The sequence below is a fragment of the Oryzias latipes genome, chromosome 13 (genome assembly GCF_053564925.1).
Source record: "Oryzias latipes strain Hd-rR chromosome 13, Olatipes_Hd-rR_3.1".
Taxonomy (NCBI): domain Eukaryota; kingdom Metazoa; phylum Chordata; class Actinopteri; order Beloniformes; family Adrianichthyidae; genus Oryzias; species Oryzias latipes.
The window spans coordinates 8,233,165-8,258,283 of NC_136249.1; the positions used below are offsets into that span (position 1 = coordinate 8,233,165).

Consider the following 25,119-nt stretch of genomic DNA (forward strand, 5'->3'; position numbering starts at 1 on the left):
AATCTTCTACCAGAGTCATAAAAATGTAAGAATGGACACAAAGAAGGAGATACGTGCTTTGAAATTGCAAAGCAAACAAAGAAGCAGCATTTAATGTGGAGCTGAAACACAGTGGCTATTCATTTCTATCAACATTCAAGGTTTCCTCAATACCGTAGACTGCGGAACATCCTGGTGCTACCACCAGACAAGAGTTCCACGACATTGTAACTGTTGAGTATCATGGGTCCTTACCAACACAAACATCTCAGTAGTGTAAATTCAGTTAAAAAAGGAAAGGCCGTTTTCACCAATCATTCTTTGCCTTCTGAACAGACAAGCAGTTGTTAAGCACATAGGTCTTCTTTGTATTGCACTCGGCATTGGTTTTTGTAGAGGATGTCAGGATGGCCGAGCGGTCCAAGGCGCTGCGTTCAGGTGGCAGCCTCGTAAGAGACGTGGGTTCAATTCCCACTTCTGACATTCAGCCAACAGTCAGGCTACTTCTATACTGGCTCTTGGTGTCCTCATCAATGGAACTCTGCTCTGCATTTATTCTCTATTAACATCAACTAATAGCTTGCTTCATTTTAACTTATTCAGACAAAACTTACTTTATTTGCTCTCAACATTGTTGTCACACATGCTACAAATTAACCAAAGGCAAATCAATATGTTATCAATCTATTCATTAAAAACTCCTCCTGATATTTTGTCTGTTTTTTTCCATAAGCATTGATGGAAGTTGTTTTCAACAAATCTGGTATTCATAAAGTCATTGTTGATTATTGCAAATATGGCTGACATATTTGTGATTACAACACTGAGCGAAGGCTACGAGTTCTTGACTGTTTCACTTAGTCATTAGGAGTTGAAACTGGTTACCAGAGGTGACAATTACTCCCATCTTTCATTCAATCAAAGTCTGGATCTCCTATCCAGGCTGCCTTACACCTCATGTGCCAACTTGCCACTTACTCTATATGTTCCTCTGTACTTTGTTCTATTTACAATCAAATCCAAATCTTCTACCAGAGTCATAAAAATGTAAGAATGGACACAAAGAAGGAGATACGTGCTTTGAAATTGCAAAGCAAACAAAGAAGCAGCAGTTAATGTGGAGCTGAAACACAGTGGCTATTCATTTCTATCAACATTCAAGGTTTCCTCAATACCGTAGACTGCGGAACATCCTGGTGCTACCACCAGACAAGAGTTCCACGACATTGTAACTGTTGAGTATCATGGGTCCTTACCAAGAAAAAACTTCTCAGTAGTGTAAATTCAGTTAAAAAAGGGTTTGGCCGTTTTCACCAATCATTCTTTGCCTTCTGAGCAGACAGTTGTTAAGCACATAGGTCTTCTTTGTATTGCACTCGGCATTGGTTTTTGTAGAGGATGTCAGGATGGCCGAGCGGTCCAAGGCGCTGCGATCAGGTCGCAGTCTCGTAAGAGGCGTGGGTTCAAATCCCACTTCTGACATTCAGCCAACAGTCAGGCTATTTCTATACTGGCTCTTGGTGTCCTCATCAATGGAACTCTGCTCTGCATTTATTCTCTATTAACATCAACTAATAGCTTGCTTCATTTTAACTTATTCAGACAAAACTTACTTTATTTGCTCTCAACATTGTTGTCACACATGCTACAAATTAACCAAAGGCAAATCAAAATGTTATCAATCTATTCATTAAAAACTCCTCCTGATATTTTGTCTGTTTTTTTCCATAAGCATTGATGGAAGTTGTTTTCAACAAATCTGGTAATCATAAAGTCATTGTTGATTATTGCAAATATGGCTGACATATTTGTGATTACAACACTGAGTGAAGGCTACAAGTTCTTGACTGTTTCACTTAGTCATTAGGAGTTGAAACTGGTTACCAGAGGTGACAATTACTCCCATCCTTCATTCAATCAAAGTCTGGATCTCCTATCCAGGCTGCCTTACACCTCATGTGCCAACTTGCCACTTACTCTATATGTTCCTCTGTACTTTGTTCTATTTACAATCAAATCCAAATCTTCTACCAGAGTCATAAAAATGTAAGAATGGACACAAAGAAGAGAGAAAGGTGCTTTGAAATTACAAAGCAAACAAAGAAGCAGCATTTAATGTGGAGCTGAAACACAGTGGCTATTCATTTCTATCAACATTCAAGGTTTCCTCAATACCGTAGACTGCGGAACATCCTGGTGCTACCACCAGACAAGAGTTCCACGACATTGTAACTGTTGAGTATCATGGGTCCTTACCAACACAAACATCTCAGTAGTGTAAATTCAGTTAAAAAAGGCTTTGGCCGTTTTCACCAATCATTCTTTGCCTTCTGAACAGACAAGCAGTTGTTAAGCACATAGGTCTTCTTTGTATTGCAATTGCCATTGGTTTTTGTAGAGGATGTCAGGATGGCCGAGCGGTCCAAGGCGCTGCGTTCAGGTCGCAGTCTCGTAAGAGGCGTGGGTTCAAATCCCACTTCTGACAGTCAGGCTACTTCTACACTGGCTATTGGTGTCCTCATCAATGGAACTCTGCTCTGCATTTGTTCTCTATTAACATCACCTAATAGCTTGCTTCATTTTAACTTATTCAGACAAAACTTACTTTATTTGCTCTCAACATTGTTGTCACACATGCTACAAATTAACCAAAGGCAAATCAATATGTTATCAATCTATTCATTAAAAACTCCTCCTGATATTTTGTCTGTTTTTTTCCATAAGCATTTATGGAAGTTGTTTTCAACAAATCTGGTATTCATAAAGTCATTGTTGATTATTGCAAATATGGCTGACATATTTGTGATTACAACACTGAGCGAAGGCTACGAGTTCTTGACTGTTTCACTTAGTCATTAGGAGTTGAAACTGGTTACCAGAGGTGACAATTACTCCCATCTTTCATTCAATCAAAGTCTGGATCTCCTATCCAGGCTGCCTTACACCTCATGTGCCAACTTGCCACTTACTCTATATGTTCCTCTGTACTTTGTTCTATTTACAATCAAATCCAAATCTTCTACCAGAGTCATAAAAATGTAAGAATGGACACAAAGAAGGAGATAAGTGCTTTGAAATTGCAAAGCAAACAAAGAAGCAGCAGTTAATGTGGAGCTGAAACACAGTGGCTATTCATTTCTATAAACATTCAAGGTTTCCTCAATACCGTAGACTGCGGAACATCCTGGTGCTACCACCAGACAAGAGTTCCACGACATTGTAACTGTTGAGTATCATGGGTCCTTACCAAGAAAAAACTTCTCAGTAGTGTAAATTCAGTTAAAAAAGGGTTTGGCCGTTTTCACCAATCATTCTTTGCCTTCTGAGCAGACAAGCAGTTGTTAAGCACATAGGTCTTCTTTGTATTGCACTCGGCATTGGTTTTTGTAGAGGATGTCAGGATGGCCGAGCGGTCCAAGGCGCTGCGTTCAGGTCGCAGTCTCGTAAGAGGCGTGGGTTCAAATCCCACTTTTGACAGTCAGGCTACTTCTACACTGGCTATTGGTGTCCTCATCAATGGAACTCTGCTCTGCATTTGTTCTCTATTAACATCACCTAATAGCTTGCTTGATTTGAACTTATTCAGACAAAACTTACTTTATTTGCTCTCAACATTGTTGTCACACATGCTACATATTAACCAAAGGCGAATCAATATGTTATCAATCTATTCATTAAAAACTCCTCCTGATATTTTGTCTGTTTTTTTCCATAAGCATTTATGGAAGTTGTTTTCAACAAATCTGGTATTCATAAAGTCATTGTTGTCTATTGCAGATATGGCTGACATATTTGTGATTACAACACTGAGCGAAGGCTACGAGTTCTTGACTGTTTCACTAAGTCATCAAGAGTTGAAACTGGTTGCCAGAGGTGACAATTACTCCCATCTTTCATTCAATCAAAGTCTGGATCTCCTATCCAGGCTGCCTTACACCTCGTGTGCCAACTTGCCACTTACTCTATATGTTCCTCTGTACTTTGTTCTATTTACAATCAAATCCAAATCTTCTACCAGAGTCTTAAAAATGTAAGAATGGACACAAAGAAGGAGATACGTGCTTTGAAATTGCAAAGCAAACAAAGAAGCAGCACTTAATGTGGAGCTGAAACTTACCAAGAAAAAACTTCTCAGTAGTGTAAATTCAGTTAAAAAAGGGTTTGGCCGTTTTCACCAATCATTCTTTGCCTTCTGAGCAGACAAGCAGTTGTTAAGCACATAGGTCTTCTTTGTATTGCACTCGGCATTGGTTTTTGTAGAGGATGTCAGGATGGCCGAGCGGTCCAAGGCGCTGCGTTCAGGTCGCAGTCTCGTAAGAGGCGTGGGTTCAAATCCCACTTCTGACATTCAGCCAACAGTCAGGCTACTTCTATACTGGCTATTGGTGTCTTCATCAATGGAACTCTGTTCTGCATTTGTTCTCTATTAACATCAACTAATAGCTTGCTTCATTTTAACTTATTCAGACAAAACTTACTTTATTTGCTCTCAACATTGTTGTCACACATGCTACATATTAACCAAAGGCAAATCAACATGTTATCAATCTATTCATTAAAAACTCCTCCTGATATTTTGTCTGTTTTTTTCCATAAGCATTGATGGAAGTTGTTTTCAACAAATCTGGTATTCATAAAGTCATTGTTGATTATTGCAAATATGGCTGACATATTTGTGATTACAACACTGAGCGAAGGCTACAAGTTCTTGACTGTTTCACTTAGTCATTAGGAGTTGAAACTGGTTACCAGAGGTGACAATTACTCCCATCCTTCATTCAATCAAAGTCTGGATCTCCTATCCAGGCTGCCTTACACCTCATGTGCCAACTTGCCACTTACTCTATATGTTCCTCTGTACTTTGTTCTATTTACAATCAAATCCAAATCTTCTACCAGAGTCATAAAAATGTAAGAATGGACACAAAGAAGAAAGAAAGGTGCTTTGAAATTGCAAAGCAAACAAAGAACCAGCATTTAATGTGGAGCTGAAACACAGTGGCTATTCATTTCTATCAACATTCAAGGTTTCCTCAATACCGTAGACTGCGGAACATCCTGGTGCTACCACCAGACAAGAGTTCCACGACATTGTAACTGTTGAGTATCATGGGTCCTTACCAACACAAACATCTCAGTAGTGTAAATTCAGTTAAAAAAGGAAAGGCCGTTTTCACCAATCATTCTTTGCCTTCTGAACAGACAAGCAGTTGTTAAGCACATAGGTCTTCTTTGTATTGCACTCGCCATTGGCTTTTGTAGAGGATGTCAGGATGGCCGAGCGGTCCAAGGCGCTGCGTTCAGGTCGCAGTCTCGTAAGAGGCGTGGGTTCAAATCCCCCTTTTGACAGTCAGGCTACTTCTACACTGGCTATTGGTGTCCTCATCAATGGAACTCTGCTCTGCATTTGTTCTCTATTAACATCACCTAATAGCTTGCTTGATTTGAACTTATTCAGACAAAACTTACTTTATTTGCTCTCAACATTGTTGTCACACATGCTACATATTAACCAAAGGCAAATCAATATGTTATCAATCTATTCATTAAAAACTCCTCCTGATATTTTGTCTGTTTTTTTCCATAAGCATTTATGGAAGTTGTTTTCAACAAATCTGGTATTCATAAAGTCATTGTTTATTATTGCAAATATGGCTGACATATTTGTGATTACAACACTGAGCGAAGGCTACGAGTTCTTGACTGTTTCACTAAGTCATCAAGAGTTGAAACTGGTTGCCAGAGGTGACAATTACTCCCATCTTTCATTCAATCAAAGTCTGGATCTCCTATCCAGGCTGCCTTACACCTCGTGTGCCAACTTGCCACTTACTCTATATGTTCCTCTGTACTTTGTTCTATTTACAATCAAATCCAAATCTTCTACCAGAGTCTTAAAAATGTAAGAATGGACACAAAGAAGGAGATACGTGCTTTGAAATTGCAAAGCAAACAAAGAAGCAGCACTTAATGTGGAGCTGAAACACAGTGGCTATTCATTTCTATCTACATTCAAGGTTTCCTCAATACCGTAGACTGCGGAACATCCTGGTGCTACCACCAGACAAGAGTTCCACGACATTGTAACTGTTGAGTATCATGGGTCCTTACCAAGAAAAAACTTCTCAGTAGTGTAAATTCAGTTAAAAAAGGGTTTGGCCGTTTTCACCAATCATTCTTTGCCTTCTGAGCAGACAAGCAGTTGTTAAGCACATAGGTCTTCTTTGTATTGCACTCGGCATTGGTTTTTGTAGAGGATGTCAGGATGGCCGAGCGGTCCAAGGCGCTGCGTTCAGGTCGCAGTCTCGTAAGAGGCGTGGGTTCAAATCCCACTTCTGACATTCAGCCAACAGTCAGGCTACTTCTATACTGGCTCTTGGTGTCCTCATCAATGGAACTCTGCTCTGCATTTATTCTCTATTAACATCAACTAATAGCTTGCTTCATTTTAACTTATTCAGACAAAACTTACTTTATTTGCTCTCAACATTGTTGTCACACATGCTACAAATTAACCAAAGGCAAATCAATATGTTATCAATCTATTCATTAAAAACTCCTCCTGATATTTTGTCTGTTTTTTTCCATAAGCATTGATGGAAGTTGTTTTCAACAAATCTGGTATTCATAAAGTCATTGTTTATTATTGCAGATATGGCTGACATATTTGTGATTACAACACTGAGCGAATGTCTGTTTCACTTAGTCATTAGGAGTTGAAACTGGTTGCCAGAGGTGACAATTACTCCCATCTTTCATTCAATCAAAGTCTGGATCTCCTATCCAGGCTGCCTTACACCTCATGTGCCAACTTGCCACTTACTCTATATGTTCCTCTGTACTTTGTTCTATTTACAATCAAATCCAAATCTTCTACCAGAGTCATAAAAATGTAAGAATGGACACAAAGAAGGAGATACGTGCTTTGAAATTGCAAAGCAAACAAAGAAGCAGCATTTAATGTGGAGCTGAAACACAGTGGCTATTCATTTCTATCAACATTCAAGGTTTCCTCAATACCGTAGACTGCGGAACATCCTGGTGCTACCACCAGACAAGAGTTCCACGACATTGTAACTGTTGAGTATCATGGGTCCTTACCAACACAAACATCTCAGTAGTGTAAATTCAGTTAAAAAAGGAAAGGCCGTTTTCACCAATCATTCTTTGCCTTCTGAACAGACAAGCAGTTGTTAAGCACATAGGTCTTCTTTGTATTGCACTCGGCATTGGTTTTTGTAGAGGATGTCAGGATGGCCGAGCGGTCCAAGGCGCTGCGTTCAGGTGGCAGCCTCGTAAGAGACGTGGGTTCAATTCCCACTTCTGACATTCAGCCAACAGTCAGGCTACTTCTATACTGGCTCTTGGTGTCCTCATCAATGGAACTCTGCTCTGCATTTATTCTCTATTAACATCAACTAATAGCTTGCTTCATTTTAACTTATTCAGACAAAACTTACTTTATTTGCTCTCAACATTGTTGTCACACATGCTACAAATTAACCAAAGGCAAATCAATATGTTATCAATCTATTCATTAAAAACTCCTCCTGATATTTTGTCTGTTTTTTTCCATAAGCATTGATGGAAGTTGTTTTCAACAAATCTGGTATTCATAAAGTCATTGTTGATTATTGCAAATATGGCTGACATATTTGTGATTACAACACTGAGCGAAGGCTACGAGTTCTTGACTGTTTCACTTAGTCATTAGGAGTTGAAACTGGTTACCAGAGGTGACAATTACTCCCATCTTTCATTCAATCAAAGTCTGGATCTCCTATCCAGGCTGCCTTACACCTCATGTGCCAACTTGCCACTTACTCTATATGTTCCTCTGTACTTTGTTCTATTTACAATCAAATCCAAATCTTCTACCAGAGTCATAAAAATGTAAGAATGGACACAAAGAAGGAGATACGTGCTTTGAAATTGCAAAGCAAACAAAGAAGCAGCAGTTAATGTGGAGCTGAAACACAGTGGCTATTCATTTCTATCAACATTCAAGGTTTCCTCAATACCGTAGACTGCGGAACATCCTGGTGCTACCACCAGACAAGAGTTCCACGACATTGTAACTGTTGAGTATCATGGGTCCTTACCAAGAAAAAACTTCTCAGTAGTGTAAATTCAGTTAAAAAAGGGTTTGGCCGTTTTCACCAATCATTCTTTGCCTTCTGAGCAGACAGTTGTTAAGCACATAGGTCTTCTTTGTATTGCACTCGGCATTGGTTTTTGTAGAGGATGTCAGGATGGCCGAGCGGTCCAAGGCGCTGCGATCAGGTCGCAGTCTCGTAAGAGGCGTGGGTTCAAATCCCACTTCTGACATTCAGCCAACAGTCAGGCTATTTCTATACTGGCTCTTGGTGTCCTCATCAATGGAACTCTGCTCTGCATTTATTCTCTATTAACATCAACTAATAGCTTGCTTCATTTTAACTTATTCAGACAAAACTTACTTTATTTGCTCTCAACATTGTTGTCACACATGCTACAAATTAACCAAAGGCAAATCAAAATGTTATCAATCTATTCATTAAAAACTCCTCCTGATATTTTGTCTGTTTTTTTCCATAAGCATTGATGGAAGTTGTTTTCAACAAATCTGGTAATCATAAAGTCATTGTTGATTATTGCAAATATGGCTGACATATTTGTGATTACAACACTGAGTGAAGGCTACAAGTTCTTGACTGTTTCACTTAGTCATTAGGAGTTGAAACTGGTTACCAGAGGTGACAATTACTCCCATCCTTCATTCAATCAAAGTCTGGATCTCCTATCCAGGCTGCCTTACACCTCATGTGCCAACTTGCCACTTACTCTATATGTTCCTCTGTACTTTGTTCTATTTACAATCAAATCCAAATCTTCTACCAGAGTCATAAAAATGTAAGAATGGACACAAAGAAGAGAGAAAGGTGCTTTGAAATTACAAAGCAAACAAAGAAGCAGCATTTAATGTGGAGCTGAAACACAGTGGCTATTCATTTCTATCAACATTCAAGGTTTCCTCAATACCGTAGACTGCGGAACATCCTGGTGCTACCACCAGACAAGAGTTCCACGACATTGTAACTGTTGAGTATCATGGGTCCTTACCAACACAAACATCTCAGTAGTGTAAATTCAGTTAAAAAAGGCTTTGGCCGTTTTCACCAATCATTCTTTGCCTTCTGAACAGACAAGCAGTTGTTAAGCACATAGGTCTTCTTTGTATTGCAATTGCCATTGGTTTTTGTAGAGGATGTCAGGATGGCCGAGCGGTCCAAGGCGCTGCGTTCAGGTCGCAGTCTCGTAAGAGGCGTGGGTTCAAATCCCACTTCTGACAGTCAGGCTACTTCTACACTGGCTATTGGTGTCCTCATCAATGGAACTCTGCTCTGCATTTGTTCTCTATTAACATCACCTAATAGCTTGCTTCATTTTAACTTATTCAGACAAAACTTACTTTATTTGCTCTCAACATTGTTGTCACACATGCTACAAATTAACCAAAGGCAAATCAATATGTTATCAATCTATTCATTAAAAACTCCTCCTGATATTTTGTCTGTTTTTTTCCATAAGCATTTATGGAAGTTGTTTTCAACAAATCTGGTATTCATAAAGTCATTGTTGATTATTGCAAATATGGCTGACATATTTGTGATTACAACACTGAGCGAAGGCTACGAGTTCTTGACTGTTTCACTTAGTCATTAGGAGTTGAAACTGGTTACCAGAGGTGACAATTACTCCCATCTTTCATTCAATCAAAGTCTGGATCTCCTATCCAGGCTGCCTTACACCTCATGTGCCAACTTGCCACTTACTCTATATGTTCCTCTGTACTTTGTTCTATTTACAATCAAATCCAAATCTTCTACCAGAGTCATAAAAATGTAAGAATGGACACAAAGAAGGAGATAAGTGCTTTGAAATTGCAAAGCAAACAAAGAAGCAGCAGTTAATGTGGAGCTGAAACACAGTGGCTATTCATTTCTATAAACATTCAAGGTTTCCTCAATACCGTAGACTGCGGAACATCCTGGTGCTACCACCAGACAAGAGTTCCACGACATTGTAACTGTTGAGTATCATGGGTCCTTACCAAGAAAAAACTTCTCAGTAGTGTAAATTCAGTTAAAAAAGGGTTTGGCCGTTTTCACCAATCATTCTTTGCCTTCTGAGCAGACAAGCAGTTGTTAAGCACATAGGTCTTCTTTGTATTGCACTCGGCATTGGTTTTTGTAGAGGATGTCAGGATGGCCGAGCGGTCCAAGGCGCTGCGTTCAGGTCGCAGTCTCGTAAGAGGCGTGGGTTCAAATCCCACTTTTGACAGTCAGGCTACTTCTACACTGGCTATTGGTGTCCTCATCAATGGAACTCTGCTCTGCATTTGTTCTCTATTAACATCACCTAATAGCTTGCTTGATTTGAACTTATTCAGACAAAACTTACTTTATTTGCTCTCAACATTGTTGTCACACATGCTACATATTAACCAAAGGCGAATCAATATGTTATCAATCTATTCATTAAAAACTCCTCCTGATATTTTGTCTGTTTTTTTCCATAAGCATTTATGGAAGTTGTTTTCAACAAATCTGGTATTCATAAAGTCATTGTTGTCTATTGCAGATATGGCTGACATATTTGTGATTACAACACTGAGCGAAGGCTACGAGTTCTTGACTGTTTCACTAAGTCATCAAGAGTTGAAACTGGTTGCCAGAGGTGACAATTACTCCCATCTTTCATTCAATCAAAGTCTGGATCTCCTATCCAGGCTGCCTTACACCTCGTGTGCCAACTTGCCACTTACTCTATATGTTCCTCTGTACTTTGTTCTATTTACAATCAAATCCAAATCTTCTACCAGAGTCTTAAAAATGTAAGAATGGACACAAAGAAGGAGATACGTGCTTTGAAATTGCAAAGCAAACAAAGAAGCAGCACTTAATGTGGAGCTGAAACTTACCAAGAAAAAACTTCTCAGTAGTGTAAATTCAGTTAAAAAAGGGTTTGGCCGTTTTCACCAATCATTCTTTGCCTTCTGAGCAGACAAGCAGTTGTTAAGCACATAGGTCTTCTTTGTATTGCACTCGGCATTGGTTTTTGTAGAGGATGTCAGGATGGCCGAGCGGTCCAAGGCGCTGCGTTCAGGTCGCAGTCTCGTAAGAGGCGTGGGTTCAAATCCCACTTCTGACATTCAGCCAACAGTCAGGCTACTTCTATACTGGCTATTGGTGTCTTCATCAATGGAACTCTGTTCTGCATTTGTTCTCTATTAACATCAACTAATAGCTTGCTTCATTTTAACTTATTCAGACAAAACTTACTTTATTTGCTCTCAACATTGTTGTCACACATGCTACATATTAACCAAAGGCAAATCAACATGTTATCAATCTATTCATTAAAAACTCCTCCTGATATTTTGTCTGTTTTTTTCCATAAGCATTGATGGAAGTTGTTTTCAACAAATCTGGTATTCATAAAGTCATTGTTGATTATTGCAAATATGGCTGACATATTTGTGATTACAACACTGAGCGAAGGCTACAAGTTCTTGACTGTTTCACTTAGTCATTAGGAGTTGAAACTGGTTACCAGAGGTGACAATTACTCCCATCCTTCATTCAATCAAAGTCTGGATCTCCTATCCAGGCTGCCTTACACCTCATGTGCCAACTTGCCACTTACTCTATATGTTCCTCTGTACTTTGTTCTATTTACAATCAAATCCAAATCTTCTACCAGAGTCATAAAAATGTAAGAATGGACACAAAGAAGAAAGAAAGGTGCTTTGAAATTGCAAAGCAAACAAAGAACCAGCATTTAATGTGGAGCTGAAACACAGTGGCTATTCATTTCTATCAACATTCAAGGTTTCCTCAATACCGTAGACTGCGGAACATCCTGGTGCTACCACCAGACAAGAGTTCCACGACATTGTAACTGTTGAGTATCATGGGTCCTTACCAACACAAACATCTCAGTAGTGTAAATTCAGTTAAAAAAGGAAAGGCCGTTTTCACCAATCATTCTTTGCCTTCTGAACAGACAAGCAGTTGTTAAGCACATAGGTCTTCTTTGTATTGCACTCGCCATTGGCTTTTGTAGAGGATGTCAGGATGGCCGAGCGGTCCAAGGCGCTGCGTTCAGGTCGCAGTCTCGTAAGAGGCGTGGGTTCAAATCCCCCTTTTGACAGTCAGGCTACTTCTACACTGGCTATTGGTGTCCTCATCAATGGAACTCTGCTCTGCATTTGTTCTCTATTAACATCACCTAATAGCTTGCTTGATTTGAACTTATTCAGACAAAACTTACTTTATTTGCTCTCAACATTGTTGTCACACATGCTACATATTAACCAAAGGCAAATCAATATGTTATCAATCTATTCATTAAAAACTCCTCCTGATATTTTGTCTGTTTTTTTCCATAAGCATTTATGGAAGTTGTTTTCAACAAATCTGGTATTCATAAAGTCATTGTTTATTATTGCAAATATGGCTGACATATTTGTGATTACAACACTGAGCGAAGGCTACGAGTTCTTGACTGTTTCACTAAGTCATCAAGAGTTGAAACTGGTTGCCAGAGGTGACAATTACTCCCATCTTTCATTCAATCAAAGTCTGGATCTCCTATCCAGGCTGCCTTACACCTCGTGTGCCAACTTGCCACTTACTCTATATGTTCCTCTGTACTTTGTTCTATTTACAATCAAATCCAAATCTTCTACCAGAGTCTTAAAAATGTAAGAATGGACACAAAGAAGGAGATACGTGCTTTGAAATTGCAAAGCAAACAAAGAAGCAGCACTTAATGTGGAGCTGAAACACAGTGGCTATTCATTTCTATCTACATTCAAGGTTTCCTCAATACCGTAGACTGCGGAACATCCTGGTGCTACCACCAGACAAGAGTTCCACGACATTGTAACTGTTGAGTATCATGGGTCCTTACCAAGAAATACTTCTCAGTAGTGTAAATTCAGTTTAAAAAGGAAAGGCCGTTTTCACCAATCATTCTTTGCCTTCTGAGCAGACAAGCAGTTAAGCACATAGGTCTTCTTTGTATTGCACTCGGCATTGGTTTTTGTAGAGGATGTCAGGATGGCCGAGCGGTCCATGGCGCTGCGTTTAGGTCGCAGTCTCGTAAGAGGTGTGGGTTCAAATCCCACTTCTGACATTCAGCCAACAGTCAGGCTGCTTCTATACTGGCTATTGGTGTCCTCATCAATGGAACTCTGCTCTGCATTTGTTCTCTATTAACATTACCTAATAGCTTGCTTGATTTGAACTTATTCAGACAAAACTTACTTTATTTCCTCTCAACATTGTTGTCACACATGCTACATATTAACCAAAGTCAAATCAATATGTTATCAATCTATTCATTAAAAACTCCTCCTGATATTTTGTCTGTTTTTTCCATAAGCATTTATGGAAGTTGTTTTCAACAAATCTGGTATTCATAAAGTCATTGTTGATTATTGCAAATATGGCTGACATATTTGTGATTACAACACTGAGCGAAGGCTACGAGTTCTTGACTGTTTCACTTAGTCATTAGGAGTTGAAACTGGTTACCAGAGGTGACAATTACTCCCATCTTTCATTCAATCAAAGTCTGGATCTCCTATCCAGGCTGCCTTACACCTCATGTGCCAACTTGCCACTTACTCTATATGTTCCTCTGTACTTTGTTCTATTTACAAACAAATCAAAATCTTCTACCAGAGTCATAAAAATGTAAGAATGGACACAAAGAAGGAGATACGTGCTTTGAAATTGCAAAGCAAAGAAAGAAGCAGCATTTAATGTGGAGCTGAAACACAGTGGCTTTTCATTTCTATCAACATTCAAGGTTTCCTCAATACCTTAGACTGCGGAACATCCTGGTGCTACCACCAGACAAGAGTTCCACGACATTGTAACTGTTGAGTATCATGGGTCCTTACCAAAAAAAAACTTCTCAGTAGTGTGAATTCAGTTAAAAAAGGCTTTGGCCGTTTTCACCAATCATTCTTTGCCTTCTGAGCAGACAAGCAGTTGTTACGCACATAGGTCTTCTTTGTATTGCACTCGCCATTGGCTTTTGTAGAGGATGTCAGGATGGCCGAGCGGTCCAAGGCGCTGCGTTTAGGTCGCAGTCTCGTAAGAGGCGTGGGTTCAAATCCCACTTCTGACATTCAGCCAACAGTCAGGCTACTTCTATACTGGCTTTTGGTGTCTTCATCAATGGAACTCTGTTCTGCATTTGTTCTCTATTAACATCAACTAATAGCTTGCTTCATTTTAACTTATTCAGACAAAACTTACTTTATTTGCTCTCAACATTGTTGTCACACATGCTACATATTAACCAAAGGCAAATCAACATGTTATCAATCTATTCATTAAAAACTCCTCCTGATATTTTGTCTGTTTTTTTCCATAAGCATTTATGGAAGTTGTTTTCAACAAATCTGGTATTCATAAAGTCATTGTTTATTATTGCAAATATGGCTGACATATTTGTGATTACAACACTGAGCGAAGGCTACGAGTTCTTGACTGTTTCACTTAGTCATTAGGAGTTGAAACTGGTTACCAGAGGTGACAATTACTCCCATCTTTCATTCAATCAAAGTCTGGATCTCCTATCCAGGCTGCCTTACACCTCATGTGCCAACTTGCCACTTACTCTATATGTTCCTCTGTACTTTGTTCTATTTACAATCAAATCCAAATCTTCTACCAGAGTCATAAAAATGTAAGAATGGACACAAAGAAGGAGATACGTGCTTTGAAATTGCAAAGCAAACAAAGAAGCAGCAGTTAATGTGGAGCTGAAACACAGTGGCTATTCATTTCTATCAACATTCAAGGTTTCCTCAATACCGTAGACTGCGGAACATCCTGGTGCTACCACCAGACAAGAGTTCCACGACATTGTAACTGTTGAGTATCATGGGTCCTTACCAAGAAAAAACTTCTCAGTAGTGTAAATTCAGTTAAAAAAGGGTTTGGCCGTTTTCACCAATCATTCTTTGCCTTCTGAGCAGACAAGCAGTTGTTAAGCACATAGGTCTTCTTTGTATTGCACTCGGCATTGGTTTTTATAGAGGATGTCAGGATGGCCGAGCGGTCCAAGGCGCTGCGTTCAGGTCGCAGTCTCGTAAGAGGCGTGGGTTCAAATCCCACTTCTGACATTCAGCCAACAGTCAGGCTACTTCTATACTGTCTATTGGTGTCTTCATCAATGGAACTCTGTTCTGCATTTGTTCTCTATTAACATCAACTAATAGCTTGCTTCATTTTAACTTATTCAGACAAAACTTACTTTATTTGCTCTCAACATTGTTGTCACACATGCTACATATTAACCAAAGGCAAATCAACATGTTATCAATCTATTCATTAAAAACTCCTCCTGATATTTTGTCTGTTTTTTTCCATAAGCATTTATGGAAGTTGTTTTCAACAAATCTGGTATTCATAAAGTCATTGTTTATTATTGCAAATATGGCTGACATATTTGTGATTACAACACTGAGCGAAGGCTACGAGTTCTTGACTGTTTCACTTAGTCATTAGGAGTTGAAACTGGTTACCAGAGGTGACAATTACTCCCATCTTTCATTCAATCAAAGTCTGGATCTCCTATCCAGGCTGCCTTACACCTCATGTGCCAACTTGCCACTTACTCTATATGTTCCTCTGTACTTTGTTCTATTTACAATCAAATCCAAATCTTCTACCAGAGTCATAAAAATGTAAGAATGGACACAAAGAAGGAGATACGTGCTTTGAAATTGCAAAGCAAACAAAGAAGCAGCAGTTAATGTGGAGCTGAAACACAGTGGCTATTCATTTCTATCAACATTCAAGGTTTCCTCAATACCGTAGACTGCGGAACATCCTGGTGCTACCACCAGACAAGAGTTCCACGACATTGTAACTGTTGAGTATCATGGGTCCTTACCAAGAAAAAACTTCTCAGTAGTGTAAATTCAGTTAAAAAAGGGTTTGGCCGTTTTCACCAATCATTCTTTGCCTTCTGAGCAGACAAGCAGTTGTTAAGCACATAGGTCTTCTTTGTATTGCACTCGGCATTGGTTTTTGTAGAGGATGTCAGGATGGCCGAGCGGTCCAAGGCGCTGCATTCAGGTCGCAGTCTCGTAAGAGGCGTGGGTTCAAATCCCACTTCTGACATTCAGCCAACAGTCAGGCTACTTCTATACTGGCTCTTGGTGTCCTCATCAATGGAACTCTGCTCTGCATTTATTCTCTATTAACATCAACTAATAGCTTGCTTCATTTTAACTTATTCAGACAAAACTTACTTTATTTGCTCTCAACATTGTTGTCACACATGCTACAAATTAACCAAAGGCAAATCAATATGTTATCAATCTATTCATTAAAAACTCCTCCTGATATTTTGTCTGTTTTTTTCCATAAGCATTGATGGAAGTTGTTTTCAACAAATCTGGTAATCATAAAGTCATTGTTGATTATTGCAAATATGGCTGACATATTTGTGATTACAACACTGAGTGAAGGCTACAAGTTCTTGACTGTTTCACTTAGTCATTAGGAGTTGAAACTGGTTACCAGAGGTGACAATTACTCCCATCCTTCATTCAATCAAAGTCTGGATCTCCTATCCAGGCTGCCTTACACCTCATGTGCCAACTTGCCACTTACTCTATATGTTCCTCTGTACTTTGTTCTATTTACAATCAAATCCAAATCTTCTACCAGAGTCATAAAAATGTAAGAATGGACACAAAGAAGAAAGAAAGGTGCTTTGAAATTGCAAAGCAAACAAAGAACCAGCATTTAATGTGGAGCTGAAACACAGTGGCTATTCATTTCTATCAACATTCAAGGTTTCCTCAATACCGTAGACTGCGGAACATCCTGGTGCTACCACCAGACAAGAGTTCCACGACATTGTAACTGTTGAGTATCATGGGTCCTTACCAACACAAACATCTCAGTAGTGTAAATTCAGTTAAAAAAGGAAAGGCCGTTTTCACCAATCATTCTTTGCCTTCTGAACAGACAAGCAGTTGTTAAGCACATAGGTCTTCTTTGTATTGCACTCGGCATTGGTTTTTGTAGAGGATGTCAGGATGGCCGAGCGGTCCAAGGCGCTGCGTTCAGGTCGCAGCCTCGTAAGAGACGTGGGTTCAATTCCCACTTTTGACAGTCAGGCTACTTCTACACTGGCTATCGGTGTCCTCATCAATGGAACTCTGCTTTGCATTTGTTCTCTATTAACATCACCTAATAGCTTGCTTGATTTGAACTTATTCAGACAAAACTTACTTTATTTGCTCCCAACATTGTTGTCACACATGCTACATATTAACCAAAGGCAAATCAATATGTTATCAATCTATTCATTAAAAACTCCTCCTGATATTTTGTCTGTTTTTTTCCATAAGCATTTATGGAAGTTGTTTTCAACAAATCTGGTATCATAAAGTCATTGTTGTCTATTGCAGATATGGTTGACATATTTGTGATTACAACACTGAGCGAAGGCTACGAGTTCTTGACTGTTTCACTAAGTCATCAAGAGTTGAAACTGGTTGCCAGAGGTGACAAATACTCCCATCTTTCATTCAATCAAAGTCTGGATCTCCTATCCAGGCTGCCTTACACCTCATGTGCCAACTTGCCACTTTATATGTTCCTCTGTACTTTGTTCTATTTACAATCAAATCCAAATCTTCTACCAGAGTCTTAAAAATGTAAGAATGGACACAAAGAAGGAGATAAGTGCTTTGAAATTGCAAAGCAAACAAAGAAGCAGCAGTTAATGTGGAGCTGAAACACAGTGGCTATTCATTTCTATCAACATTCAAGGTTTCCTCAATACCGTAGACTGCGGAACATCCTGGTGCTACCACCAGACAAGAGTTCCACGACATTGTAACTCTTGAGTATCATGGGTCCTTACCAAGAAAAAACTTCTCAGTAGTGTAAATTCAGTTAAAAAAGGGTTTGGCCGTTTTCACCAATCATTCTTTGCCTTCTGAGCAGACAAGCAGTTGTTAAGCACATAGGTCTTCTTTGTATTGCACTCGGCATTGGTTTTTGTAGAGGATGTCAGGATGGCCGAGCGGTCCAAGGCGCTGCGTTCAGGTCGCAGTCTCGTAAGAGGCGTGGGTTCAAATCCCACTTCTGACATTCAGCCAACAGTCAGGCTACTTCTATACCGGCTATTGGTGTCCTCATCAATGGAACTCTGCTCTGCATTTATTCTCTATTAACATCAACTAATAGCTTGCTTCATTTTAACTTATTCAGACAAAACTTACTTTATTTGCTCTCAACATTGTTGTCACACATGCTACAAATTAACCAAAGGCAAATCAATATGTTATCAATCTATTCATTAAAAACTCCTCCTGATATTTTGTCTGTTTTTTTCCATAAGCATTGATGGAAGTTGTTTTCAACAAATCTGGTATTCATAAAGTCATTGTTGATTATTGCAAATATGGCTGACATATTTGTGATTACAACACTGAGCGAAGGCTACAAGTTCTTGACTGTTTCACTTAGTCATTAGGAGTTGAAACTGGTTACCAGAGGTGACAATTACTCCCATCCTTCATTCAATCAAAGTCTGGATCTCCTATCCAGGCTGCCTTACACCTCATGTGCCAACTTGCCACTTACTCTATATGTTCCTCTGTACTTTGTTCTATTTACAATCAAATCCAAATCTTCTACCAGAGTCATAAAAATGTAAGAATGGACACAAAGAAGAGAGAAAGGTGCTTTGAAATTGCAAAGCAAACAAAGAAGCAGCATTTAATGTGGAGCTGAAACACAGTGGCTATTCATTTCTATCAACATTCAAGGTTTCCTCAATACCGTAGACTGCGGAACATCCTGGTGCTACCACCAGACAAGAGTTCCACGACATTGTAACTGTTGAGTATCATGGGTCCTTACCAACACAAACATCTCAGTAGTGTAAATTCAGTTAAAAAAGGAAAGGCCGTTTTCACCAATCATTCTTTGCCTTCTGAACAGACAAGCAGTTGTTAAGCACATAGGTCTTCTTTGTATTGCACTTGCCATTGGCTTTTGTAGAGGATGTCAGGATGGCCGAGCGGTCCAAGGCGCTGCGTTCAGGTCGCAGTCTCGTAAGAGGCGTGGGTTCAAATCCCACTTTTGACAGTCAGGCTACTTCTGCACTGGCTATTGGTGTCCTCATCAATGGAACTCTGCTCTGCATTTGTTCTCTATTAACAACACCTAATAGCTTGCTTGATTTGAACTTATTCAGACAAAACTTACTTTATTTGCTCCCAACATTGTTGTCACACATGCTACATATTAACCAAAGGCAAATCAATATGTTATCAATCTATTCATTAAAAACTCCTCCTGATATTTTGTCTGTTTTTTTCCATAAGCATTTATGGAAGTTGTTTTCAACAAATCTGGTATCATAAAGTCATTGTTGTCTATTGCAGATATGGCTGACATATTTGTGATTACAACACTGAGCGAAGGCTACGAGTTCTTGACTGTTTCACTAAGTCATCAAGAGTTGAAACTGGTTGCCAGAGGTGACAATTACTCCCATCTTTCATTCAATCAAAGTCTGGATCTCCTATCCAGGCTGCCTTACACCTCATGTGCCAACTTGCCACTTACTCTATATGTTCCTCTGTACTTTGTTCTATTTACAATCAAATCCAAATCTTCTACCAGAGTCATAAAAATGTAAGAATGGACACAAAGAAGAGAGAAAGGTGCTTTGAAATTGCAAAGCAAACAAAGAAGCAGCATTTAATGTGGAGCTGAAACACAGTGGCTATTCATTTCTATCAACATTCAAGGTTTCCTCAATACCATAGACTGCGGAACATCCTGGTGCTACCACCAGACAAGAGTTCCACGACATTGTAACTGTTGAGTATCATGGGTCCTTACCAACACAAACATCTCAGTAGTGTAAATTCAGTTAAAAAAGGAAAGGCCGTTTTCACCAATCATTCTTTGCCTTCTGAACAGACAAGCAGTTGTTAAGCACATAGGTCTTCTTTGTATTGTACTTGCCATTGGCTTTTGTAGAGGATGTCAGGATGGCCGAGCGGTCCAAGGCGCTGCGTTCAGGTCGCAGTCTCGTAAGAGGCCTGGGTTCAAATCCCACTTTTGACAGTCAGGCTACTTCTACACTGGCTATTAGTGTCCTCATCAATGGAACTCTGCTCTGCATTTGTTCTCCATTAACATCACCTAAAAGCTTGCTTCATTTTAACTTATTCAGACAAAACTTACTTTATTTGCTCTCAACATTGTTGTCACACATGCTACATATTAACCAAAGGCAAATCAATATGTTATCAATCTATTCATTAAAAACTCCTCCTGATATTTTGTCTGTTTTTTTCCATAAGCATTTATGGAAGTTGTTTTCAACAAATCTGGTATTCATAAAGTCATTGTTGATTATTGCAAATATGGCTGACATATTTGTGATTACAACACTGAGCGAATGTCTGTTTCACTTAGTCATTAGGAGTTGAAACTGGTTGCCAGAGGTGACAATTACTCCCATCTTTCATTCAATCAAAGTCTGGATCTCCTATCCAGGCTGCCTTACACCTCATGTGCCAACTTGCCACTTACTCTATATGTTCCTCTGTACTTTGTTCTATTTACAATCAAATCCAAATCTTCTACCAGAGTCATAAAAATGTAAGAATGGACACAAAGAAGGAGATACGTGCTTTGAAATTGCAAAGCAAAATAAGAAGCAACATTTAATGTGGAGCTGAAACACAATGGCTATTCATTTCTATCAACATTCAAGGTTTCCTCAATACCGTAGACTGCGGAACATCCTGGTGCTACCACCAGACAAGAGTTCCACGACATTGTAACTGTTGAGTATCATGGGTCCTTACCAACACAAACATCTCAGTAGTGTAAATTCAGTTAAAAAAGGAAAGGCCGTTTTCACCAATCATTCTTTGCCTTCTGAGCAGACAAGCAGTTGTTAAGCACATAGGTCTTCTTTGTATTGCACTCGGCATTGGTTTTTGTAGAGGATGTCAGAATGGCCGAGCGTCCAAGGCGCTGCGTTTAGGTCACAGTCTCGTAAGAGGCGTGGGTTCAAATCCCACTTCTGACATTCAGCCAACAGTCAGGCTACTTCTATACTGGCTCTTGGTGTCCTCATCAATGGAACTCTGCTCTGCATTTATGCTCTATTAACATGAACTAATAGCTTGCTTCATTTTAACTTATTCAGACAAAACTTACTTTATTTGCTCTCAACATTGTTGTCACACATGCTACATATTAACCAAAGGCAAATCAATATGTTATCAATCTATTCATTAAAAACTCCTCCTGATATTTTGTCTGTTTTTTTCCATAAGCATTTATGGAAGTTGTTTTCAACAAATCTGGTATTCATAAAGTCATTGTTGTCTATTGCAGATATGGCTGACATATTTGTGATTACAACACTGAGCGAAGGCTACGAGTTCTTGACTGTTTCACTAAGTCATCAAGAGTTGAAACTGGTTGCCAGAGGTGACAATTACTCCCATCTTTCATTCAATCAAAGTCTGGATCTCCTATCCAGGCTGCCTTACACCTCATGTGCCAACTTGCCACTTACTCTATATGTTCCTCTGTACTTTGTTCTATTTACAATCAAATCCAAATCTTCTACCAGAGTCATAAAAATGTAAGAATGGACACAAAGAAGAGAGAAAGGTGCTTTGAAATTGCAAAGCAAACAAAGAAACAGCATTTAATGTGGAGCTGAAACACAGTGGCTATTCATTTCTATCAACATTCAAGGTTTCCTCAAAACCGTAGACTGCGGAACATCCTGGTGCTACCACCAGACAAGAGTTCCACGACATTGTAACTGTTGAGTATCATGGGTCCTTACCAACACAAACATCTCAGTAGTGTAAATTCAGTTAAAAAAGGAAAGGCCGTTTTCACCAATCATTCTTTGCATTCTGAACAGACAAGCAGTTGTTAAGCACATAGGTCTTCTTTGTATTGCACTCGCCATTGGCTTTTGTAGAGGATGGCAGGATGGCCGAGCGGTCCAAGGCGCTGCGTTCAGGTCGCAGTTTCGTAAGAGGCGTGGGTTCAAATCCCACTTCTGACAGTCAGGCTACTTCTATACTGGCTATTGGTGTCCTCATCAATGGAACTCTGCTCTGCATTTGTTCTCTATTAACATCACCTAATAGCTTGCTTGATTTGAACTTATTCATACAAAACTTACTTTATTTGCTCTCAACATTGTTGTCACACATGCTACATATTAACCAAAGGCAAATCAATATGTTATCAATCTATTCATTAAAAACTCCTCCTGATATTTTGTCTGTTTTTTTCCATAAGCATTTATGGAAGTTGTTTTCAACAAATCTGGTATTCATAAAGTCATTGTTGTCTATTGCAGATATGGCTGACATATTTGTGATTACAACACTGAGCGAAGGCTACGAGTTCTTGACTGTTTCACTAAGTCATCAAGAGTTGAAACTGGTTGCCAGAGGTGACAATTACTCCCATCTTTCATTCAATCAAAGTCTGGATCTCCTATCCAGGCTGCCTTACACCTCGTGTGCCAACTTGCCACTTACTCTATATGTTCCTCTGTACTTTGTTCTATTTACAATCAAATCCAAATCTTCTACCAGAGTCATAAAAATGTAAGAATGGACACAAAGAAGAGAGAAAGGTGCTTTGAAATTGCAAAGCAAACAAAGAAACAGCATTTAATGTGGAGCTGAAACACAGTGGCTATTCATTTCTATCAACATTCAAGGTTTCCTCAATACCGTAGACTGCGGAACATCCTGGTGCTACCACCAGACAAGAGTTCCACGACATTGTAACTGTTGAGTATCATGGGTCCTTACCAACACAAACATCTCAGTAGTGTAAATTCAGTTAAAAAAGGAAAGGCCGTTTTCACCAATCATTCTTTGCATTCTGAACAGACAAGCAGTTGTTAAGCACATAGGTCTTCTTTGTATTGCACTCGCCATTGGCTTTTGTAGAGGATGGCAGGATGGCCGAGCGGTCCAAGGCGCTGCGTTCAGGTCGCAGTTTCGTAAGAGGCGTGGGTTCAAATCCCACTTCTGACAGTCAGGCTACTTCTATACTGGCTATTGGTGTCCTCATCAATGGAACTCTGCTCTGCATTTGTTCTCTATTAACATCACCTAATAGCTTGCTTGATTTGAACTTATTCATACAAAACTTACTTTATTTGCTCTCAACATTGTTGTCACACATGCTACATATTAACCAAAGGCAAATCAATATGTTATCAATCTATTCATTAAAAACTCCTCCTGATATTTTGTCTGTTTTTTTCCATAAGCATTTATGGAAGTTGTTTTCAACAAATCTGGTATTCATAAAGTCATTGTTGTCTATTGCAGATATGGCTGACATATTTGTGATTACAACACTGAGCGAAGGCTACGAGTTCTTGACTGTTTCACTAAGTCATCAAGAGTTGAAACTGGTTGCAAGAGGTGACAATTACTCCCATCTTTCATTCAATCAAAGTCTGGATCTCCTATCCAGGCTGCCTTACACCTCGTGTGCCAACTTGCCACTTACTCTATATGTTCCTCTGTACTTTGTTCTATTTACAATCAAATCCAAATCTTCTACCAGAGTCTTAAAAATGTAAGAATGGACACAAAGAAGGAGATACGTGCTTTGAAATTGCAAAGCAAACAAAGAAGCAGCACTTAATGTGGAGCTGAAACACAGAGACTATTCATTTCTATCAACATTCAAGGTTTCCTCAATACCGTAGACTGCGGAACATCCCTGGTGCTACCACCAGACAAGAGTTCCACGACATTGTAACTGTTGAGTATCATGGGTCCTTACCAAGAAATAACTTCTCAGTAGTGTAAATTCAGTTAAAAAAGGCTTTGGCCGTTTTCACCAATCATTCTTTGCCTTCTGAGCAGACAAGCAGTTGTTAAGCACATAGGTCTTCTTTGTATTGCACTCGCCATTGGCTTTTGTAGAGGATGTCAGGATGGCCGAGCGGTCCAAGGCGCTGCGTTTAGGTCGCAATCTCGTAAGAGGCGTGGGTTCAAATCCCACTTCTGACATTCAGCCAACAGTCAGGCTACTTCTATACTGGCTATTGGTGTCTTCATCAATGGAACTCTGTTCTGCATTTGTTCTCTATTAACATCAACTAATAGCTTGCTTCATTTTAACTTATTCAGACAAAACTTACTTTATTTGCTCTCAACATTGTTGTCACACATGCTACATATTAACCAAAGGCAAATCAACATGTTATCAATCTATTCATTAAAAACTCCTCCTGATATTTTGTCTGTTTTTTTCCATAAGCATTTATGGAAGTTGTTTTCAACAAATCTGGTATTCATAAAGTCATTGTTTATTATTGCAAATATGGCTGACATATTTGTGATTACAACACTGAGCGAAGGCTACAAGTTCTTGACTGTTTCACTTAGTCATTAGGAGTTGAAACTGGTTACCAGAGGTGACAATTACTCCCATCTTTCATTCAATCAAAGTTTGGATCTCCTATCCAGGCTGCCTTACACCTCATGTGCCAACTTGCCACTTACTCTATATGTTCCTCTGTACTTTGTTCTATTTACAATCAAATCCAAATCTTCTACCAGAGTCATAAAAATGTAAGAATGGACACAAAGAAGGAGATACGTGCTTTGAAATTGCAAAGCAAACAAAGAAGCAGCAGTTAATGTGGAGCTGAAACACAGTGGCTATTCATTTCTATCAACATTCAAGGTTTCCTCAATACCGTAGACTGCGGAACATCCTGGTGCTACCACCAGACAAGAGTTCCACGACATTGTAACTGTTGAGTATCATGGGTCCTTACCAACACAAACATCTCAGTAGTGTAAATTCAGTTAAAAAAGGGTTTGGCCGTTTTCACCAATCATTCTTTGCCTTCTGAGCAGACAAGCAGTTGTTAAGCACATAGGTCTTCTTTGTATTGCACTCGGCATTGGTTTTTGTAGAGGATGTCAGGATGGCCGAGCGGTCCAAGGCGCTGCGTTCAGGTCGCAGTCTCGTAAGAGGCGTGGGTTCAAATCCCACTTCTGACATTCAG

General features: G+C 39.4%; 25 non-coding genes across 25 annotated transcripts; all 25 read left to right on the forward strand.

Annotated features, from left to right (window-relative positions):
- The first annotated feature begins 380 nt into the window (after window positions 1–380).
- On the forward strand, window positions 381–462 carry trnal-cag (transfer RNA leucine (anticodon CAG)). The gene has a single exon. It is a non-coding gene; the product is annotated as a tRNA-Leu (tRNA).
- Window positions 463–1,379: 917 nt separating this feature from the next.
- On the forward strand, window positions 1,380–1,461 carry trnal-cag (transfer RNA leucine (anticodon CAG)). Its single transcript has one exon. It is a non-coding gene; the product is annotated as a tRNA-Leu (tRNA).
- Window positions 1,462–2,382: 921 nt separating this feature from the next.
- On the forward strand, window positions 2,383–2,464 carry trnal-cag (transfer RNA leucine (anticodon CAG)). Its single transcript has one exon. It is a non-coding gene; the product is annotated as a tRNA-Leu (tRNA).
- A 910-nt stretch (window positions 2,465–3,374) lies between these two features.
- Window positions 3,375–3,456, forward strand: trnal-cag (transfer RNA leucine (anticodon CAG)). Its single transcript has one exon. It is a non-coding gene; the product is annotated as a tRNA-Leu (tRNA).
- Window positions 3,457–4,244: 788 nt separating this feature from the next.
- On the forward strand, window positions 4,245–4,326 carry trnal-cag (transfer RNA leucine (anticodon CAG)). Its single transcript has one exon. It is a non-coding gene; the product is annotated as a tRNA-Leu (tRNA).
- A 920-nt stretch (window positions 4,327–5,246) lies between these two features.
- trnal-cag (transfer RNA leucine (anticodon CAG)) lies at window positions 5,247–5,328 on the forward strand. The gene has a single exon. It is a non-coding gene; the product is annotated as a tRNA-Leu (tRNA).
- A 910-nt stretch (window positions 5,329–6,238) lies between these two features.
- trnal-cag (transfer RNA leucine (anticodon CAG)) lies at window positions 6,239–6,320 on the forward strand. Its single transcript has one exon. It is a non-coding gene; the product is annotated as a tRNA-Leu (tRNA).
- Window positions 6,321–7,226: 906 nt separating this feature from the next.
- Window positions 7,227–7,308, forward strand: trnal-cag (transfer RNA leucine (anticodon CAG)). Its single transcript has one exon. It is a non-coding gene; the product is annotated as a tRNA-Leu (tRNA).
- Window positions 7,309–8,225: 917 nt separating this feature from the next.
- trnal-cag (transfer RNA leucine (anticodon CAG)) lies at window positions 8,226–8,307 on the forward strand. Its single transcript has one exon. It is a non-coding gene; the product is annotated as a tRNA-Leu (tRNA).
- Window positions 8,308–9,228: 921 nt separating this feature from the next.
- On the forward strand, window positions 9,229–9,310 carry trnal-cag (transfer RNA leucine (anticodon CAG)). The gene has a single exon. It is a non-coding gene; the product is annotated as a tRNA-Leu (tRNA).
- Window positions 9,311–10,220: 910 nt separating this feature from the next.
- trnal-cag (transfer RNA leucine (anticodon CAG)) lies at window positions 10,221–10,302 on the forward strand. The gene has a single exon. It is a non-coding gene; the product is annotated as a tRNA-Leu (tRNA).
- A 788-nt stretch (window positions 10,303–11,090) lies between these two features.
- On the forward strand, window positions 11,091–11,172 carry trnal-cag (transfer RNA leucine (anticodon CAG)). The gene has a single exon. It is a non-coding gene; the product is annotated as a tRNA-Leu (tRNA).
- A 920-nt stretch (window positions 11,173–12,092) lies between these two features.
- On the forward strand, window positions 12,093–12,174 carry trnal-cag (transfer RNA leucine (anticodon CAG)). Its single transcript has one exon. It is a non-coding gene; the product is annotated as a tRNA-Leu (tRNA).
- A 905-nt stretch (window positions 12,175–13,079) lies between these two features.
- Window positions 13,080–13,161, forward strand: trnal-uag (transfer RNA leucine (anticodon UAG)). The gene has a single exon. It is a non-coding gene; the product is annotated as a tRNA-Leu (tRNA).
- A 920-nt stretch (window positions 13,162–14,081) lies between these two features.
- trnal-uag (transfer RNA leucine (anticodon UAG)) lies at window positions 14,082–14,163 on the forward strand. Its single transcript has one exon. It is a non-coding gene; the product is annotated as a tRNA-Leu (tRNA).
- Window positions 14,164–15,084: 921 nt separating this feature from the next.
- On the forward strand, window positions 15,085–15,166 carry trnal-cag (transfer RNA leucine (anticodon CAG)). The gene has a single exon. It is a non-coding gene; the product is annotated as a tRNA-Leu (tRNA).
- Window positions 15,167–16,087: 921 nt separating this feature from the next.
- trnal-cag (transfer RNA leucine (anticodon CAG)) lies at window positions 16,088–16,169 on the forward strand. Its single transcript has one exon. It is a non-coding gene; the product is annotated as a tRNA-Leu (tRNA).
- Window positions 16,170–17,089: 920 nt separating this feature from the next.
- On the forward strand, window positions 17,090–17,171 carry trnal-cag (transfer RNA leucine (anticodon CAG)). The gene has a single exon. It is a non-coding gene; the product is annotated as a tRNA-Leu (tRNA).
- A 905-nt stretch (window positions 17,172–18,076) lies between these two features.
- On the forward strand, window positions 18,077–18,158 carry trnal-cag (transfer RNA leucine (anticodon CAG)). The gene has a single exon. It is a non-coding gene; the product is annotated as a tRNA-Leu (tRNA).
- A 920-nt stretch (window positions 18,159–19,078) lies between these two features.
- trnal-cag (transfer RNA leucine (anticodon CAG)) lies at window positions 19,079–19,160 on the forward strand. Its single transcript has one exon. It is a non-coding gene; the product is annotated as a tRNA-Leu (tRNA).
- A 908-nt stretch (window positions 19,161–20,068) lies between these two features.
- On the forward strand, window positions 20,069–20,150 carry trnal-cag (transfer RNA leucine (anticodon CAG)). The gene has a single exon. It is a non-coding gene; the product is annotated as a tRNA-Leu (tRNA).
- Window positions 20,151–22,046: 1,896 nt separating this feature from the next.
- Window positions 22,047–22,128, forward strand: trnal-cag (transfer RNA leucine (anticodon CAG)). Its single transcript has one exon. It is a non-coding gene; the product is annotated as a tRNA-Leu (tRNA).
- A 909-nt stretch (window positions 22,129–23,037) lies between these two features.
- trnal-cag (transfer RNA leucine (anticodon CAG)) lies at window positions 23,038–23,119 on the forward strand. The gene has a single exon. It is a non-coding gene; the product is annotated as a tRNA-Leu (tRNA).
- Window positions 23,120–24,030: 911 nt separating this feature from the next.
- Window positions 24,031–24,112, forward strand: trnal-uag (transfer RNA leucine (anticodon UAG)). Its single transcript has one exon. It is a non-coding gene; the product is annotated as a tRNA-Leu (tRNA).
- Window positions 24,113–25,032: 920 nt separating this feature from the next.
- trnal-cag (transfer RNA leucine (anticodon CAG)) lies at window positions 25,033–25,114 on the forward strand. Its single transcript has one exon. It is a non-coding gene; the product is annotated as a tRNA-Leu (tRNA).
- The last annotated feature ends 5 nt before the right edge of the window (window positions 25,115–25,119 follow it).